Below are 5,063 nucleotides of genomic sequence, written 5' to 3'. Positions count from 1 at the left end.
AAAAAAAAAAAAAAAAAAAAAAAAAAAAAAAAAAAAACACACTTATACAACCAATTAATCTATTAATCTTGGTAAAGGACCAAGAATATACAATAGGGAATAGAAAGTTTCTTCAACAAATGGTACTGGGAAAACTGAGCAGCATGTGCAAAAGAATGAAACTGGTCCACTTTCTTATACCATACATAAAAATAAACTCGAAATGGATTAAGGACTTAAATGTGAGACCTAAAACCATAAAAATCCTAAAAGAGAACACAGGTGGTAATTTCTATGACATCAGCCATAGAGACATTTTTTATATATGTCCCCCAGGAAAGGGAAATAAAGTCAGAAAGAAACTATTGGGACTATACCACAATAAAAGGCTTTTGCACAGTGAAGGAAACCATCAACAAAGTAAAAGGCAACCTACTGAATGGGAGAAGATGTTTGCAAATGATACATCAGATAAGGGGTTAATATCCAAAATACAGAAAGAACTTACAACTCAACAACAAAAAATAAAAAATATATTAAAAAAATGGACTGAGGATCTCAAGAGATGTTTTTCCAAAGACATATAAATGATCAATAGACACATGAAAAAATGCTTATCATCATTAATTATCAGGAAATGCAAATCAAAACCACATTGAGATTCCACCCACACTTGTTAGAATGGCTAAAATCAAAAAGATAAGAAATAAAAAGAGTTGACAAGAATGTGGAGAAAAAAGAACAACTCATACACCGTTAGCGGGAATGTATAGCTACTCGTATAGCTACTGCGGAAAATACCATGGAGTTTCTTTAAAAAAAAATTAAAAATAAAAATACCATGTGATCAAGTAATTCTACTACTAGATATTTGCTAAAAGAAAAAAACCCCACTAATTTAAAAAGACAGATGCACCCATATGTTTATTGCAAAATTATTTATAATGGCCAAGATATGGAAGCAACCTTAAGCGCCTACTGATAGATAAGGAAAGGGGCACATACACATACACACATGCGTGTGCGCATTCACGCACAATGGAAGATTATGTAACTATAAAAAAGGATGAGATTGTGTCACTTGAGACAACATGGATGGATCTAGAAGGTATTATGCTATGTGAAATAATTCAGACTGAGAAAGACACACATCATGTGATTTCAATCATATGTGGGATCTAAAAAGTAAAACAAATGAATAAACAAACAAACAAAAAGCAGAATCAAACCTATAAATACAGAGAACACACTGTCAGGCTGACAGAGGGGATGATGGTGAGGTGGTGGTCAAAATGGGTGAAGGGGAGTAGGAGTTACAGGCTTCCAGTTATGGAATGAATAAGTCATGGGAATGAAGGTATAGCATAGGGAAATATAGTCAATGATATTGTAGTAGTGTTGTATAGTGACAGAGAGTAGGTACACCTTTGGCATGACAAAAAAAAAAAAAGTAAAAAGTAGAAAATAAATGATATGGAATAATTTCACAGAACTCATCACTGGAAGAATATCCAGGATCCAGACAAGTAGTAAAACATCAATCGATTGCTCCCTTTGTGTTTCTGTATCCTCTTGGAACCTCACATTCTCTTTTGTTCTTTCTCTGAGTGCATCTACTTCTTCATTTTTCTGAAGATCTACTTTTCCACTTATTGCACACGGCCTATTACAACTCTCATAAAACCATAAAATTAATTCATGGTTTATGATGATAGCTAGCTTAAATTTTCCCATTATGTCATCCAGTTTTCATGTCTCAGTTTTACTTAATGAAAGAAAATCTGATGACTGCAACTTGTGTTGAGCCGGTTGTTTCGCAGCCCCACTCCCTCAGCCATATCCAGAGTTGCATGACCATGTAATAACAGATCAGGCTTCCTCTTCTGGGCATTTGACGAGCTGGTTGTCTCTTATGAAAACCGACTCCGTATCTCTAGAATATTAGCTTTTGAAATCAGCAAAGATGTTTTAAAGGGCTAGAATACTGTTAATTAGGGTCTAGAGAAACAATGATACCAATATTTTTTCAGTTATAAATTGGTATATTTTTTTTTAAAGATTTTATTTATTTACTTGAGAGAGAGACAGTGAGAGAGAGCATGAATGAGGAGAAGGTCAGAGAGAGAAGCAGACTCCCCATGGAGCTGGGAGGCCGATGCGGGACTCGATCCCGGGACTCCAGGATCATGACCTGAGCTGAAGGCAGTTGTCCAACCAACTGAGCCACCCAGGCGTCCCAATTGGTATATTTTTTTGAAGAAAGAAGTGCATCATCATCCTTAAAAGTAACCATACATATTGAGTCAGAAATTTACTTCTAATAATTTGTGTTAATAAAAAAGGTAGAGGTGAGCAGCTATATATATATATCTATATATTATATAGATATATATATATCTATATAATATATAGATATATATATATAAAATGATATTTATAGTAATTAAAAGCTGGAAAGAACCTAAAAGTGCAAGGACAGAGAAACTGTTAAAAAGCATTTATAAAGTATTTTAGTATGTGGAATACTATGTGGATTAAAACAATAATATAAAGGAATATTTAATGATAGATGAAATGCTAAAAATGTATTTAAGTTAAATACTAAAAGTATATTTAAAATAAATTGAAGTATCTTTAAGGACAAATTTGTAAATATCTGGAGAAAATAATGAATAAATGAGTAAATAAATGAGTAAATAAATGAAGAATGGGAGACACATAGTAAGCACCTAATAAGGATTAGAACTTACCCCCGTTGGTTTTGTGAATGTATGTGAACGCACAGATGTGCATGCACAGATATAAATGTAGAGTTCAGACAATTTTTTATACTTCCCAAATCACCAATCCCTTCAATTAGCAAGTGGAATATGATAAATCCTTAATTCTGATACAGCTCTGTCTTGCTTGGTATATTAATCCTCTCAACATTTTTGCCCAGATTTTCCTTAGCATAAAATAGCTTAGCAGTACAAGGAAGACTAAAGGTGATACTATAAATTCTGAGACATGCAATTCCAAAAACTGTAAAGAAGACATGGAAAGCAAAAGAAACAAATCTGGTAACTGGAATACAGAATTTCTCGAAGTGGTTCTCAAATATATTTAATAGAATGTCATTAATGTCAGTGGAAAGGGGAAAATATCCCCAGTGAGTTTAAAGCATATAGTGTAAATACCCATCACACATGAATTTTCAAGTTACTTTTCTTGTTTTATCATCAAATTTCATCGTTTCCCTATCCTGATTTATAATATATGTATGAATATTTTAATATTAAAAAGTATCATTTAAAAAAATAGAGAGAGAACCAAATCACTTTTATGTAATATTGACATTTAAGGTGAGAAATGCTGTATTTGTCTTTAAGCCTTACATAATGCCTGGGACACCAGTGTGTGTGTGTCTTCATATAGTGAAGCATGTGTCTTCAATAGTGCATTCCTTTGAGAAGGACAGAATTCCATGATTTCATATTCTATAAAAGATGTTAAAACCAAGTTTGTCCCAGATTTTCCCACTGCAACAAGTGTAGTGTCTACTAAGTTATTGGGTAAGTTGATATCACAAAATTATATATTTAGACAAGTTTATTGTATGAAAGAAATAAATAGAAACCCATTCTAAGTCATTTAAGAATAGGGAAAACAAGAAAAAGCTAAATGTCATTAATGAAAGTTTGACTTGAAGATTGTACTGCATATAACTATGAAAGGCAGTAAATTATGAGCTGAAGAATAGGGAAATAAAATATTAAAAAACTGCCAGAAAAAACTAAAGTCATTTATTTATTTAAAAAAAAATATATGAAAGATGTAGTGAAAAGAAGGGCCATCTGTACCCCAATGTTTATAGCAGCAATGGCCACGGTCGCCAAACTGTGGAAAGAACCAAGATGCCCTTCAACGGATGAATGGATAAGGAAGATGTGGTCCATATACACTAGGGAGTATTATGCCTCCATCAGAAAGGATGAACACCCAACTTTTGTAGCAACGTGGACGGGACCGAAAGAGATTATGCTGAGTGAAATAAGTCAAGCAGAGAGAGTCAATTATCATATGGTTTCACTTATTTGTGGAGCATAACAAATAGCATGGAGGACATGGGGAGTTAGAGAGGAGAAGGGAGTTGGGGTAAATTGGAAGGGGAGGTGAACCATGAGAGACTATGGACTCTGAAAAACAATCTGAGGGTTTTGAAGGGGCGGGGGGTGGGAGGTCGGGGTACCAGGTGGTGGGTATTATAGAGGGCACGGATTGCATGGAGCACTGGGTGTGATGCAAAAATAATGAATACTGTTATGCTGAAAATAAAAATAAAATTTAAAAATATACATATATGTGTGTATATATATATATGTGTGTGTGTGTGTGTGTATCTCTATATATATATGTATGTATATATGTGTGGGGGTGTAGATAGATAAGATTTTAAGCCAAATTTTAAAACTTGATTCAAATTCTAAGATTGTGTGTATGTGTGTGTGTGTGTGTGTGTGTGTGTGTGAATGTAGTCTTCACTTTATAAAGTAATGCAAGCCCATAAAGGTAATCATGCAAACTAAAACAATGCAAAGCAAACTTTATCATTAGTGGGAAGAGTTGCAATTGTTCTGTAACATGTAACTTGCTTTGGATTATCTTTTTCAAAGAGTTTTGTATAGCAAGAAGCTATGGAAGGCAATATTTGCTGGAGATTTATTTACTTTCCAATGTAATAAAAACAAGCACTCAACCCTGGAGCAGCTGCACTTACAGGGTGTAAGACATAAGGCCCCTCTCTCAGATCAGACTTCCTAAACTCAAGGTTCTTCTATAACATACTCCACTGTGTATACAGGCATCACCTGGCCCTCCTCTAGTTGCCTTGTGGGAACTGGGGCTTACAATTCAACAGAGAGAAAGAGAGATTGAGTATGATTATGGGGAGCAAGAGGGAGTTGTCACAGGGAGCCCAATGTGGGGCTTGAGCTCAGGACCTTGAGATCATGACCTGAGGCAAAGGCAGCCACTTAACTGACTGAGCCACCCAGGCACCCCAGAACTGGGGCTTAGACAAGCAACACCACAATGTTACTCTG

Source organism: Mustela nigripes, chromosome 15, assembly GCF_022355385.1.
Source record: "Mustela nigripes isolate SB6536 chromosome 15, MUSNIG.SB6536, whole genome shotgun sequence".
Classification (NCBI taxonomy): domain Eukaryota; kingdom Metazoa; phylum Chordata; class Mammalia; order Carnivora; family Mustelidae; genus Mustela; species Mustela nigripes.
This window is presented reverse-complemented; position numbering follows the sequence as displayed.